The sequence below is a fragment of the Pan paniscus genome, chromosome X, assembly GCF_029289425.2.
Source record: "Pan paniscus chromosome X, NHGRI_mPanPan1-v2.0_pri, whole genome shotgun sequence".
In the NCBI taxonomy this organism is placed as follows: Eukaryota; Metazoa; Chordata; class Mammalia; order Primates; family Hominidae; genus Pan; species Pan paniscus.
In genome coordinates this window covers 97,202,885-97,219,195 of record NC_073272.2, presented here as the reverse complement: position 1 = coordinate 97,219,195, position 16,311 = coordinate 97,202,885, and the positions used below count along the sequence as shown (strand labels likewise).

The 16,311-nt window shown below is 37.9% G+C and overlaps 1 protein-coding gene across 2 annotated transcripts in view; it reads right to left on the bottom strand.

Annotated features, from left to right (window-relative positions):
- Nucleotides 1–16,311, bottom strand: part of DIAPH2 (diaphanous related formin 2) — a 921,502-nt gene that overhangs the window by 6,336 nt on the left and 898,855 nt on the right. The gene's annotated exons all lie outside the window — the stretch shown is intronic.

The window sequence follows — 16,311 nt, the reverse complement described above, 5'->3', positions numbered from 1 at the left end:
AAAGCATTGAAGGTTGCTGAAAATAGTTCTAGCTTTAATAGGGAAAAGGTTTACAGCTCTGCGTTGCAATGATCACTACTATGTTATTATCACCTCTGTTTTATGCTCAGCTTAAATGCAATTGATGTGGGTGAAAATCCCTTTCTGACAAAAGCATAATATACTTAGATTCTCTATTTAGAATGAGACTAGGTCCCTAGAAATAATGACAACCACCAGCACTTACATAAATGCTAACACTTTACACTCGTTAATTTGCTAATTCACACAACATCCCCGGGAGGTAAGCCCATTTCATTCTATCCTATTATCTCTGCTTTAGTGATGAAGGTTACACAGCAAATCAATGGTATGATGGGGGATTATAATGCAAAGTTAATGCCTAAATGTCAGGCCTGCTTTGTTCAGAGTTGAAGGTTGGGGCCTCCCAAGCTGCTACTCATTTCCTCCTTGGGATGATGACGCCCAGCTAACACATCCTGCCTGTTGTATGGGGAGGAAAAACTGAGAACTACTGAGGTTTTGCCATGGTGCCTTTCTTGTCTGTGCTAGCATCTCTTGACTGATTTCCCGGTAGTCTGTGGTCAGCAAACAGAGCAAAGCTAACGGGCCTCCATGACCCCAGCCTCATTAACACCACGGTATGAGTGTCCTGAGCTAACCAGCCATAAACTTAAAGCATACTGAGTGCTTCATGATGCAATAATATCACTGAGAGGTGAGAAAGAAAGAGGCATTTTCTCTACTCAGAGATATATCTGAGTGATGGATTATTTGGGTGTCCTTTTGAAGATACCATTAAAAAATCCATTATTTAGTTTGAGATATGGATCACAATTCAGCTAAAAATGTGAAGATAACATTCCTGAATAAAGGACTTATTACTTAGCTGTCACTGGTTTGCATACAGATTGGTTTTCTACTTCTTAGAAAACATTTAAAAATGAGATTACAATACAATGGTTCCCACTGCATTGCTAGCATGAAAGTATTCAGTGTTAAAGCTACCAGACGTGAGAATGACGGTAGCATTCCCAGAGGATCATGCTGACTTGAAAAAAGGCTTGTGCCTTGGTGGTCCTACACACTAAGGTCAACAGGCATCCACACTTCAGTAATGCTACTGGCACCCCACACCATCACTCACTACCCACTGGGTCCAAGACAAGTACCACATCCAAAAATCCAGCTTTGCAGCAATAAATGATGATGGGATGTAAGGCTTCACATCAACCTGCAACTTACTGGTGTCATCTGGTGTGAGAAAACAAAGTTTCAGGTCAAAACAAACTGACGAAAAGACATGGAAGCCTTTGCAAGGCAGGATAAACATTGAGTTCAGGGCCTAAATCCAGCTTTTGACATGCACAAAACAGAATTATTCTAGATTCTCTCCCTCCCTTTATTCCTTTCTCCTTTCCTTCTTTGCCTCCACCTCCCACACCTCTCTGGATGCCTAATTTGTCCCAATATTAATGAGATAATTATAAGAAGCAATTCTGTAAAAGTTGCCACTTACATTTTCACAATGTCAACCTACAACGTTTATGAAAAAAATATCATTAGAAACAATAGCAGCAATGGCTGATCTGGATCTTTTATTTCCAACTCTCTGTATTTATGTTAAAACTAATTTAGTTTAAAAACCAACAAATATATATACATATATATACTCTTATACTCTGCGTGTTTGTGTGTGTGTGTAAATTTGATTTCATTTATCTTCACATTCTAGTGGCTAGCAATCTAATGATGATGACTTCCATGTTTGGAGTCATGTTTTTTAAGCAGAGATTGAAAATCACTCAATTGTTTGAAATACAACTTTTATATTTATAGTATTAAAAACGAATGGAGAAAAAGCAGTGGCCTGGCCCTCATAGTTGGCATCACATTTATGAGGAAAGGACAAATGTTAGATATGATTGCTGCCAGAGGTGATACATTAATTTGGGTGATAGTGGCCATGATTGTATGTCCTCTTTGGAAACAGGTGGAGAAACTGGGTGCTCATGTGATATGATCTGAGAGCTCCATGAGACCCAGCCTGAATCCAATTCACTTTTCTAACTAGTCTCATTCTCCTAATACTAGTATAGTTTAAGTGAAAAAAATACGGGCTTCTCCTTCAAAAAGTCAATAGTTGACAACACATGTATTTACCTGAGATTATATGGAGGGCTTTGTTAACAAGTAGTGGTATCCCTTCCAATCTGCCTGTTATCTTTTTGGAAACCAAAGAGAGAAAAATGGAAGAGGAGGGTCTGTCTGTGTATATATGCTTGTTGGGGACATTGTGCAATGAAATACAGAATAACATGCTTGATTGGAGGATGGGGTAACACGATTTGTCATATTCTTCATCTGCTTCATTTTTCTTAATTCATAGACTAACACATTATGGTCTAAGAATTCATTAAGGGATTCTAATGTTTGTAAACATGAGCCTTAATGCAGCAATAAGCCTGAGAAATCAATCCCAAAATGGACCTTCCAAATCTACCAGAGCCGGCTATGCATGTGCTAACAGATCCTTTTTGTTCATCAAAGGCTTTGAAATGTGCCCCATGTGAAGGTGAATAGATTCTGATACTATGAAGAGTGACCTGGTTAAAGCATAAGGTTGAAGACAGGAACATAGTTATATGAAAATGTGCATCCTGGGTCAGGCGCGGTGGCTCACGCCTGTAATCCCAGCACTTTGGGTGGCCGAGGTGGGCAGATCACCTGAGGTCGGGAGTTTGAGACCAGCCTGACCAACATGGAGAAACCCCATCTCTACTAAAAATACAAAATTAGCCGGGCATGGTGGCGCATGCCTATAATCCCAGCTACTCGGGAGGCTGAGGCAGGAGAATCACTTAAACCTGGGGGGCAGAGGTTGTGGTGAGCAGAGATCGTGCCATTGCCAGCCTGGGCAACAAGAGTGAAACTCTGTCTCAAAAAAGAAAAAAGAAAAAGAAAAGAAAAAGGAAGAAAGAGAAAAGAAAGAAAGAGAAAGAAAGAAAGAAAGAGAGAAAAAGAAAGAAAGAAAAGAAAATGTGCATACTATGGAGAAAGCGTGGCCAAAACAAAAGTAATATTCAAATCTTTCACTAAAAAGGAATATAAAACCATGGCCCAGCTTAAACATGGTTCTGCAGCTTCTGAATATCAGGTTAACCAGCTCAAACAGATGTCAAGGCTTTCCCTGCTGTCATATGAGTAAGAAGCTTTATGCCTTTTCTAAGCATAAATTGATTTGGCATTCATCTCAAAACCTTCCTAACTGAGTCCTGCAGTAAATGGACTAAACCCATTATAGTATTGCTTCAGAATTCATTCATGCAATCATTTATTCAGCAACTATGTACAAAGCACATCATCCACAAAATACCTGGATGTCACAAAGTTTCAGATCCACACCTAAATCTACATCATTAATTTCCTTCTTACTGAAGACTTTGTCAAGTGAAATAACTGGGGAATAAGCACAATACAGATAAAGCTTAAACACAATGTGACATGAGATAGACTGGAGGACTCGAGCTGCATTATGTAACCTGGGAGTGTGCAAACAATCCTCTAACACAGTGAGCGAGTGCCAAAAGTACAAGGCTGTATCTTGAATATGGCATGAGGAGGTAAACTTGGGATTGAAAAAAACTGTTATAAAAGGGCCACGTCCATTATTCATTCCCCACAAGGTTAGGCGTCCATCTGTTGTTGCCTAGGGGAAGGCTGTTTCTTTCCCTATGGTGCTTCATAGGCATGTAGAGATACCAGTGTTGACCTAACATTATATACTAGTCCCTCACAGCAGGATAACATAAACGAAGTCTATGACCCTTATATACATAGTGTTACAAAATATCCCATTTTAATGCCAATTAGTAGGCTAGAAAACAAAGTAAAAGAAACCCTCTGTAATTTACAATGAGCTTTGCTTTCTCCAAAGCCCTTTGAAAGTGACGATGTGGCAGATTTACCATCAGTGGTCAGGCATTGTTTCTAGCAAAGAGAGCAAGTGGAGGTCTGGGTCTATTGCAGCTTAGGCTAAGGAAACCAAGAAAACTTTTTATGTTGCTTCCAAAAATGTCCATAGAGTAGCTATTTGCATCCCAAGCACTGATGAGAGAAAGATGATTTATTTTGGACTGTTATACTGAAATCATCTCATATGGACTTACATTTTTTCCCCCTTGTGTCCAAAATGGTTTTATTTATGCTTTTCTCTGTGATTTTAGAAATCCTGACTTGGATATAGTTTTTTACTCACCAGAAATGACTGCAAAGTGGCAGCCAAATTAGGCTTGAGCCTAATCTCTTTGTGGGAGACAGCCAATTGCTCTACTAGTTGACCAGATTCTTTCTCCTCACTGTGACCAGAATAGTGTCTTTTGTGTATGTGTATGTATATATATATATACTGAGCTCAAACTACATATGCAGTTTGGTGTTCTACCTTTTCATTTAATATTGTATTGTAGAAATTTTCCATGTCATTAAACTTCTGGAACATGACAGTTACATCTTTACATATGCCATATGTAGAAGTGGCATTGTTAGGGTATGCAAAAGTAAGTCCAAATGTATTCCAGAATAGTTGTATTAATTTAAATCCAATTGGCAGTATATGAATTTGTGTATCTTATCTCTTTGTTAGGTATTAATCTTTTTAAAAATATGCTAATATAAAAAGTGAAAAAATTGCATCTGATTCATTCTTTTTGCATTTATTCAAATACTAATTAGGTGGAACGTTTCATATGTCTTCCTTTCTATACTGATCATGTCTTTTGCCCATTTATCTATTGGGATCTTAGGTTTCTGCTTTTGTTTTTATTTTAAATGGTACATATTAGGGATACTAAACAATTGAAATATTTATTAGAAATATTTTCCTTTGTTGATTGCTTGTTGATTGTTATTTATTTTGTGTTGTAGGTTTTTAGGAATATATGGTTTCATTTTTTGCTATTTTTATGAAACTAAATCTATCAATCTTTTACACTGTGATTTGTTTCTTTGTTTTTAAGCTTAGAAAGTCCTTCTCTAGCCAGAGACATGTGACAAACATTCAACTATATGAGTTCTTGCTCTTTAAGGTTTAACTTGTTTTTTTTTTTTACATGTAACTATTTAAATTATCTATAATTCATTTTGTTGTACAATGTCAGGTAAGTTTCCACACCAGTTTGTTTCTTTTTTTTCTTACAAAGAGGAGATGGGCTGTTCCTGCACTATTTGTTGAATAATCATGAATTTCTATAATGATTCATGTTAACTCCTTTATCAAATATAAATTGCTATACTCGGGTTTCTGTTCCATTGACATTGAGATTATTCCATATTTTTGTGCCAATAGCTCCTGATTTCATTATTTCAGCCTCATGAGATGTTTTAATATCTGGTGGAGTTAAACCTCCATTACTCATATTTTCATTTAAACTATGTATTTTTTTAGGACACATTTTAGAACTCTACATGCTATAATCCCAAAACAACTTAAAAATAACACAGCTAGATAAACAAACCCAATGGGTACTTGTCTAGAAGCCAATCGATTACCTCCACTTAGCAATTAAATAGTTCTAGACCTATTCTAATCTCAATGACATTATAATGTGCAAACTAGAAACAGGTCATGTTGTGTAATCTGTATCCTTCATTACATGCAAATAAATCCGTGCAAAGAAAACAGAAACCTAGATTACTGTGGTAGTTCAGGTTGGTAGAAGAGATGAAAGTTATTTTAACGAGGATGGTAATGGAAAGCAATAATGTTAAAATAGTTCAGAGGCTACTGTGACTATAGACACACGACTCCCATTAACTGTAACTGGAGTTAAGCACATGTAATGATAACAAAATAGACCCCTAAATGTCTTTCCAATTGGAAAATAAGCAAATGTGTTCCATGAAACAGAGTGCTTTTGTGTAGAAAATACAGTATTCTAACTGAGATGCACAAATTACTTTCACATTGATATTGTTCACGGTACGATGTTGGTATTGTTCCTATGCATAGGGATGTAGATCTGCTAGAGGTAACTTCTGTGCAAAGAACGCCTTTCCTTTTCTTAATGCTCAGCATTCGTTATGTTATTAAAGGAAAAATCTCAATAGTTGCAATGGATTTATTAATTCAGTAGCTTGTTATCAACATGAAACTCTGCTGTGCTAGGGGAAAAACAAATTAGATTTTACAAAACTGCAGTAGTGAGATTAAATCACTTTTCTATATTTCACTTTCTTCTTATCCTCCCTGCCAGGTAGTAACTCTACTCTCCATCTCTATTATGAACCTCATATTTTGCAAACTATCAAGTCTCGTACTAATGTAAAGGTACATTATCAAACAAACTCAATTATAGTAACTTTAGGAAGATTGAAATACCTGATAAAAGTAAAATCACATAGTACAATAATATTAATTCAAGGCATTAAAAACGTATCCACATTAAACTACAAATGTAGAAAATATGCAATACTTACTTTTATCTATCATAAACATGATATTTTTATAACATGTGCAGCCAATCTCTTGGGATTCTGAATGACTGGCATTTACATAATTGATAACGTGGGCATTTCAAGAAATCTTAGAAAAGTATGGTTAAGAAAAAATTACATCAGTATATTGTTCAGTATTTCAACTGCCACAGACCTTGCCATTGATTATCTTTGGACTCAATGTCAAAGCTAGTGAATAGATTTTTTAAAATGTCCTTGGTTTTGTATATGAGCCATGCATTATGTTTGCTTCTTTACTAGAGAATGCAATTGGGTCGTAAGACAGATTTTCTCTCTGTGATGTTCAAAGTCTGATGAGGATGCCTGCATATCTAGAAAATACAGAAAAAGGTGACAAATAAATATATGAAGAAAGTTAGGCAATAGTTGGTAAAGCTTCCAAGGAAGTTATATATGTGAAACATATTGAAGAGCAAGCTAACAGAAACCACACAAACTACAACAGAGATGCTCAAGGTGTCTATGATAGTGGCTTATACATAGTAGTTTCTAGAAACTTGTCTGTTGATTAAATAATCATCCAATCATTAGCACCAAATCAGAAACTGATCCTTGAATTCACCTTCAGCTCTGCTGCTTTCACAGAGGGAATGTATTTTGACATTAATACAAGGAAAGGAAAGGCTTTCTTCTGTCTGTCTATCCACACATTGTTACTGCATAAGCTATCTGCAGGGTACCTTAACAGGCACCCTTGTACATTATGAGGGTAGATAGGATAAATGTACCAACAACTAGAACATGAAACTAACTATATTGTCTCTTGTAGCATCTATTACATTTTAAGTACAATGGAGGTTCAAAGTGGAGAAAAATCATATCCCTTGAGTACAGGAGCTGGGAGTCAGGGACAACTTCATCCCAGTTAAGCCTTAAAAGATAGGGGGATTTCAACAAGAAGAAACAGAAAGATAGCTGTTAATTTTTGATTAGCAGAAAAAGGGAATTCTAGTTCTCGAATATTGCTATTTAATGACTAAATGTTTCCTATTTGCAAAGAGGGTATGAAAAGCAATGAATGTATAAAGGAAGAACCAGAATGTCTATACATATTTAACTTTTATTTTCTAAGGAAGAAAATAATGAAATAAAATGTACTGACTGGACTTGTAGTTATTAGAACTAAGACAGTGACAGCTGTTTCAATAAACATGTAATTTTAATTTTAATTCTATTTTTTTAAAAAAACAGTCTTGAAGCATTTACACAGAAAACAGGAGTTCTGCTTTAAAAAGTGAGCAGAAATGGGCTCTCTGAAATCTTCCGAAGAGGTTCTATTGTTGAAGCCTAGATATCCTAGATAGTATCAAGAGTGACAGTAGAAAAGCCGATCAAGGCATAGATTGCAATAACCTGGGCCAGGAGTGTTTGGCAGGGTGAGAGCTCAAGCAGCCATTTGGGTTGGTGGAGAATAAACTAGCTGTTAAATGGCATGGTGGCTACAAGGTCAATTCATTACTATCACCTGTCATCTCTGTGCCTTTCTACTCCATGTGTGGCATATATGCCTATGACTAAGAATAGTAGGCATCAGCCATTTCTCTAACTTTGAGCACATGATGGACAATCCTCTGTCATTTTCTGAGGCAGTTGTTTGTGATCTGCCTGAATTTTGTTGCTGATATGCTGACTTAGAATACACTTACCTGTCACCTGCCTTTGTTTCTGAATCACTCTAAGACCATGTATCTACTCTTTTTGTTTTTAACATGTGCAACCCATCTCTTGGGTCTGGGCTACGTATTTCTTGCTGATGATGGAAGTTTTAGGGTAGTCAGTCCAACTCCCCAGCTTAAGTAAGCCCAGGTACCCTTGATATGCAGGCTCTCTAGTTTCAGCAGTGAGGCAGAAATGGCAGTCCTTCATTCACCCTGCATGATGTCTCCATTTCCCAAAGAACCAGATCACAGAAATATACCACTGCCTATGATTTTGATAAAAGATACTTAACCTACAGCTTACAATGCAAGAGTCTATAAACAGGTGCTTCCCATTAGCAATGTTCCCCATGCTAGCCTGTGCTTAATTACTTAACCAGTTGTATGAACAAAGGCAACCTGTATGGTTAATATCACACACACTTTAACAGCTGTCGGTGCCATTGTTTTAAAATATAAATTGTCCCTTAAGGTAGAAGCCAGTCAAAAGTTGTTTTAAATATGAACAATTAGGACACAGTTAAAACACAGCTTCTTGATTCCATATTCATAATTGGCACAAGTTCCTTTATATTTCTAGTGTCTAACACAATCCATGCACAACCTGAGTGCCAGGCTGAGCCTATACATGAATAAAAATGGCTACTAACCTAGCAACTTGCTTCTCATATAAGATGTCTCAAAGAATCATTCCTGACATTTACATCTATTGGGACAAAGCCAGTCCTCACATTGTCGGATAAATGTATAAATCTAGATCATCATACACTGATGTTCTTTGCAGCATTGTTTATACTAATGAATATCATAAATAACCAATATGTCCATCATGGGATTAGACAAAACAGGGAACCTACAAACATTGGGATACTATGCAGTCAATCTAAATTATTACATAGATCTACATGTACTTGATAAAAAGAGGTCCATATGATAAGGTGAAAAAGGCAAGTTATAAGAGTATGTCATAATCTGATTTTTGAAAAAAATATAATTTATAATATTATAATTTTTAAAGTTTAGAGGGATATATACCAATAAAAAATAGTGGCTATCTATGAATGGTGGGATGACTCTTTTTTTTTTTTTTTTTGAGATGGAGTCTCGCTCAGCCATGCAGGCTGGAGTGCAGTGGTGCGAGCTTGGCTCACTGCAACCACCGTCTCCTGGGTTCAAGCGATTCTTCTGTTTCAGCCTCCCGAGTAGCTGGGATTACAGGCACCCGCCATCATGCCCAGCTAATTTTTGTATTTTAGTAGAGATGGGGTTTCACCATGTTGGCCAGGTTGGTCTTGAACTCTTGACCTCAGGTGAGCCGCCCACCTCAGCCTCCCAAAGTGCTAGGATTACAGGCATGAGCCACCGCACCCATCTGATTCTTTTATATATATATATATATATTTCTATAATATCTGAATTTTTGGCATCGAGCATGATTAATTTGTCAAACTAGAGAACAAAATCTAGATAGGATGTTAAATTCTCAGTCTTTAGCTACAAAGTACATATTGTTTTCAATTTTAAGAAAGAGTAGCATAGGATCCAATAATCTCTAAACTAATTCCTTGTTGATTATACCATCACTAAGTATACTATAATGGAAAGAAAAAAAGGATATAAAACAGGTGCCAGTTTTCTGCCCTGTTTCAGTAAGGGCCGTGGAATGTTCCCTGATGGGGAAGTCATGGCTTACAAATTTTAGAACATGAATAAATTTGTGTCCACACAGTTATCATTTATAAAGGTATTTCACGTATCTTAGATTATAAATTCTAAACGTTAAAGTCTTAAAAAGTCATTCTCTCTAAAAGATTGACTCTCTCCAAACAGATGGGTAAAAATCCAGAAAAAATAGGAGGTATGTCATTACATCACCTGGAGAGAGTTTTACTTCAATGATAAAAATCACATGAGACTTCAAAAAAAAAAAGTCTGTCCTTTGATGGTAAAAGGTACTGACCGATGTTTAGTAAAGCATGCATTCCGGGTTAATTTTCCCTTCATAGTGCAGGCAGTGTGGGGTGGAAAGGGAAGTCTTAGCACTAAGCATTATATTATTTCTTACCACTTATAACAATGGAGCAAAGTAAAGCTAACTGCTATGTGTAGTCTTTGAACTTATTAATGTAGACTACTAGACTCATTTGTTTCCTAACCAATTAGGCCCACTTTGCGTTTATGCATTCGCAAAATGAACCTTTCTAAACAGCAGTTTCCTTATTCGTAAGATGGGGATAATAATGGTACTTACACTGAAGAGTATTAACAGAACTAAATGAGGTAATCTAGTACCTGGCCCATACTAATCTTCTGATGGATGTGAAGAGCATGCACACAAATCAATAAACAAGCCTCAAGCAAAAAACTGTTTCTACTTACAATGGATAGTCACAATTTAGCGTGACAGGTCAAAGTTCTCAGTGTATGGCCATACATATGGGTTCACATCTTTGTTCTGCCACTTAAGAGCTATGTTTTTCTCATTTTAATTTCCCCTTGTGAACATAAAAATAATATTAAAGACCCACCTAACAGGGCAGTTACAAAGACTTTAGTAATGAAACAATAAAGTAAAATGACCAGAATGGCACCCGATACAGAGAAAAAGCTGAACATTTTAAATATTAGATATTGTGAGAGCCAAATTCTAAAGATTTTAGCATCACGATCATATTACACTTTTCAAAGTCTAGACAGCCTCATTATGGTACTATGACATTTTTTAGTCACTTTTGGGACAATGAGATTAGATGCAAACAGATGTTTATAGAAGTATTTTTCAGATTAGCCTATTAAAACAAAGACTTAAAAAGATCAGCCAGAAGTCAGAATTTATCAAGGTTCTAACTCTATTTCACAAGTCATCAAAGGCGAGGGTATTTTTTTTATGCCCTTGAGAAGCAATGAAAATCTTTCATAACTATTTATTTATTTTTCTTATTGTCATCCAGTGGGTATAGAAATGTTGCCAGACTGCTTTCTATTACTTCGCTGCTTTAGGATTCCAGTTGTCTGGACAGATTTGTCCCTTAGGGTAGAAAGAGATTATTTCTAGAGATTCCAGCCTGGCTTGAATGATGCATCTAGCAAAACCGGTCACTCATTTTTTTTTTTTTTTTCTAGGACAGCAGATTTACCAGGCAACCTGCTGAAATTTAATTCGGTTTCCTGAGTAGACTTATGCACTCGAAAGAGGAGGAGCCTTGCTGTCATAAGCAGAGTCTGTTCCAATGTCAGGCATATTTCCCTCTGTCCAAAAACTGGCCCGCAATTTATTTCAACCATCTTTTCTTGAACATTGACTATGTGCCTGGCACAGTGCTAGAGGGATACAGAGATAAATGAGCCAGTCTTTCAAGGCAGGTACTATGTAGTGATTGTGGCATTTTGGTTTAAAAATTAGTCTAATGGAAATGTATTAAGGCTTTCTCTTTACTCTGTTATATAGTTCTCAGTGAGTCAGTTTGAGAACTTAGATTATATTGGATCCCCTGATACCAAAATGAAATGTCTCAGCCCTTTGCCTCATGGTGTTCTCTCTCAAATGCGGTTAGCATACAAAGATAATGAGAAGAGAGTTATAGTGTGTGCTATGATGAGGGGTATACTGTTCAGGAGTACAGAAATTAAATACTCAGCCAAGCCTTAGGGGAAGCATCTTTGGGAAGACTTTCTAGAGAAGGCAATATTGTCATAGATTCTTAAAGGATATGGATGAATTATCCTTGAAGAAAAGTATATTCCAGGAAAAGGAGATGCTGTGAGGAAAGGAAGAGAAAATATGAGGTAAAAAAAGTGTGTGTTAAGATGACAAACAAAATCAGTATTGATTAAAAGCAGGGGATGATGGTTAGAACACAGATTGGGCTTATGTGTCATTTTAAGGCTCTTGAACTTCAGATATGCAATAGGGAGTGAAATGGTAAGACAGTTCAATTTGGTGATCATGCAGTAGGTGAACTTAATAAGGACAAGACAAAAATTAGGGATTCATTGGACATGTAGGATAGAAAAGGAGTCCAAGATCACGCTAAAATTTCCAGCCTATATGTTTGGGAGAATGGTGGTTCCATCATCTAAGAATATATAGGAGAAAAAGGTGCATTCCAGGTGATGATGAGTTCAGTTAGGGATTTGTCAATTTGTATGCCTTTAAAACATCTGAGTGGACCTGCCCAGCAGGCCGTTACAAATATTACAAGACCAAGGTTCAGGGGAGAGGCCTGAAAAGAGTGAGAGAGATTTGGGTAATAGATGGTAGATGGTTATCAAAGCCATCATTCAGGAATGTACGTAAAGTGAGAAAAGCAATGGGCTAATGATCAAATCCTGGGAAACAGTGACATTTAAGAGATAAGTATAGGAAGAAGAGTCCATGAAACAAAACAGCAAATATTCAGAGAGGCATAGAAAGAACCATTACAGTACACGTTATGGAATTCAGGGGAGTAGATATTTTGAAAAATGGAATAAGCAATAATATCATATGTTGTAGAAAGATGCAGTAAAATAAAGACAAACTATCAGATTTAGAAATATGGAGGTCATTAGAGACCTTAATGAGAGCAATTTCAGTTCGAAATAAGGGGAGCAGAAGCCAGATTGCAGAAGGTTGAGGAGTAAGTGGAGGCAATGAATATAACTTACACTTGGATTTCCCATGACCCTGAAAGGGGTGATATTTTCTTAGAGCGCAAACAGTTGCCTCAGGTCATTGTGCCCGATGTACCCAACACCACTTCTAGCTGAAACCATCACCCTCAATAGTTTTTTTTTTTTTACTTAGGAAAGCAGTACTAAATAGGCTTTTTCCCCCTCAACAGTGGCCAATGAAGGGACCATTATGGACATCAGTTTCCTTCAGGGGCAGCCAATTCATAGGTAACACATGGCATGATTTGTGATGAAAGGCACTACTCAATAGGGCAATAAGCCAGTTGAAAGATAAATAGAAAAGAACAGACACACAGAAGGAAGTAAAATTCATTTTGTTTCTTAAGGGGTCCAGAGTAAGTTTCTGTTCTAAAAGAGCCCAATGTAACAAAGATATTAATTACATGATGTAATTCCCAATGTTGCAGCCAATTTCATTAAAAAAAAAAAAAAGTCAGTGGAGCTCACTAGGGCATTATTTCTTAAAACAGGGTATATTTACAGTTTTGTGTTTTCACTTTATGGTACAGTAAAAAGTGTTTACATAAGGATACCCTGCATCATCACCTTATGAGTAACTAGTGTACTGATCACTGATATACAAAAAGGCTTATATATATTTGCTTTTATATTACGTAAAAGCCAAGCAACATTATTGTGCACTGTACTAATGAAGGTTTCATGATAATTTGAAGAGAGAAAATTTTTCAGAGAGTTGAGTCATCACAGGGTGCAATGCTCTTTCACACAACAGTCTAGGCAAGCTGGACATATGAGAACTGTGACATAACAGTCAGTACCGTCTTCAGGACATGATCAGTTGTACTATACGGAAGTAATCCTTGTGGACCAACTTGCAATTGTTCATTAGCTATAAATTGAGTGGTAAATATGTACTGAATACTTTTTTGCTTCCTGATTCCAGCAGTAAATGGATTAAATACCCATGTTATATTCCAATCCTAGCCTTCTCTTCATGTGAGCAACACAACTTTACAAGGTTCTGGAGCAGACATCCTATTAAAACTGGAATTTGAGAGTTGCTCTCTACCAAAATTTTCATTTGGTATGGAGTCAGATGACCCTGAATTCTATCACAAAACGTTGACTGATGGTACTAGTACCACTTTGTTCAGTCTACTTATACAACAGGGATGCTCTGCATTTGTAATGATAAGGTCAAAAAAATGTATAAGTGGATCTGAAGCTCTACTATTAAATCTAGCATCAGTAGGCACGTTAAGTGAACATTAATTTTAGTTTTATCTGTTTTATTAAAATTCTTAAAGCATATAGAGTTTATGCCTATTTTTATATTTAAGCAACATATATTAAAAGTAAGTCTAAGTCGATTACTGGGGACCCAAAATTATTAGGTTCTCATTAAAATGTATCCACAGATCCCTTTTACTACACCTAAAATTTGAGAAACAACGCATTGGGTAGACTAATCACTATACTCAGGCTTTCTTTCTATCTAGTCAATCTCTAATCCAGCTTTGAAAACAGTCTTCTCGAAGATGGCCGAATATGAACAGCTCCGGTCTACAGCTCCCAGCCTGAGCGACGCAGAAGACAGGTGATTTCTGCATTTCCATCTGAGGTACCAGGTTCATCTCACTAGGGAGTGCCAGACAGTGGGCGCAGGACAGTGGGTGCGCGCACCGTGCGTGAGCCGAAGCAGGGCGAGGCATTGCCTCACTCGGGAAGCCCAAGGGGTCAGGGAGTTCCCTTTCCTAATCAAAGAAAGGGGTGACGGACGGCACCTGGAAAATCGGGTCACTCCCACCCGAATACTGCGCTTTTCCGAAGGGCTTAAAAAATGGCGCACCACGAGATTATATCCCGCACCTGGCTCGGAGGGCCCTACCCCACGGAGTCTCGATGATTGCTAGCACAGCAGTCTGAGATCAAACTGCAAGGCGGCAGCGAGGCTGGGGGAGGGGCGCCCACCATTGCCCAGGCTTGCTTAGGTAAACAAAGCAGCCAGGAAGCTCAAACTGGGTGGAGCCCACCACAGCTCAAGGAGGCCTGCCTGCCTCTGTAGGCTCCACCTCTGGGGGCAGGGCACAGACAAACAAAAAGACAGCAGTAACCTCTGCAGACTTAAATGTCCCAGTCTGACAGCTTTGAAGAAAGCAGTGGTTCTCCCAACATGCAGCTGGAGATCTGAGAACGGGCAGACTGCCTCCTCAAGTGGGTCCCTGACCCCTGACCCCCGAGCAGCCTAACTGGGAGGCACCCTCCAGCAGGGGCACACTGACACCTCACACTGCAGGGTACTCCAACAGACCTGCAGCTGAGGGTCCTGTCTGTTAGAAGGAAAACTAACAAACAGAAAGGACATCCACACCAAAAACCCATCTGTACATCACCATCATCAAAGACCAAAAGTAGATAAAACCACAAAGATGGGGAAAAAACAGAACAGAAAAACTGGAAACTCTAAAAATCAGAGCGCCTCTCCTCCTCCAAAGGAACGCAGCTCCTCACCAGCAACGGAACAAAGCTGGATGGAGAATGATTTTGACCAGCTGAGAGAAGAAGACTTCAGACGATCAAATTACTCTGAGCTACCGGAGGATATTCAAACCAAAGGCAAAGAAGTTGAAAACTTTGAAAAAAATTTAGAAGAATGTATAACTAGAATAACCAATACAGAGAAGTGCTTAAAGGAGCTGATGGAGCTGAAAACCAAGGCTCGAGAACTACGTGAAGAATGCAGAAGCCTCAGGAGCCGATGCGATCAACTGGAAGAAAGGGTATCAGCAATGGAAGATGAAATGAATGAAATGAAGCGAGAAGGAAAGTTTAGAGAAAAAAGAATAAAAAGAAACGAGCAAAGCCTCCAAGAAATATGGGACTATGTGAAAAGACCAAATCTACGTCTGATTGGTGTACCTGAAAGTGATGGGGAGAATGGAACCAAGTTGGAAAACACTCTGCAGGATATTATCCAGGAGAATTTCCCCAATCTAGCAAGGCAGGCCAACGTTCAGATTCAGGAAATACAGAGAACGCCACAAAGATACTCCTCGAGAAGAGCAACTCCAAGACACATAATTGTCAGATTCACCAAAGTTGAAATGAAGGAAAAAATGTTAAGGGCAGCCAGAGAGAAAGGTCGGGTTACCCTCAAAGGGAAGCCCATCAGACTAACAGCGGATCTCTCAGCAGAAACCCTACAAGCCAGAAGAGAGTGGGGGCCAATATTCAACATTCTTAAAGAAAAGAATTTTCAACCCAGAATTTCATATCCAGCCAAACTAAGCTTCATAAGTGAAGGAGAAATAAAATACTTTACAGACAAGCAAATGCTGAGAGATTTTGTCACCACCAGGCCTGCCCTAAAAGAGCTCCTGAAGGAAGCGCTAAACATGGAAAGGAACAACCGGTACCAGCCACTGCAAACTCATGCCAAATTGTAAAGACCATCGAGACTAGGAAGAAACTGCATCAACTAATGAGCAAAATAACCAGCTAA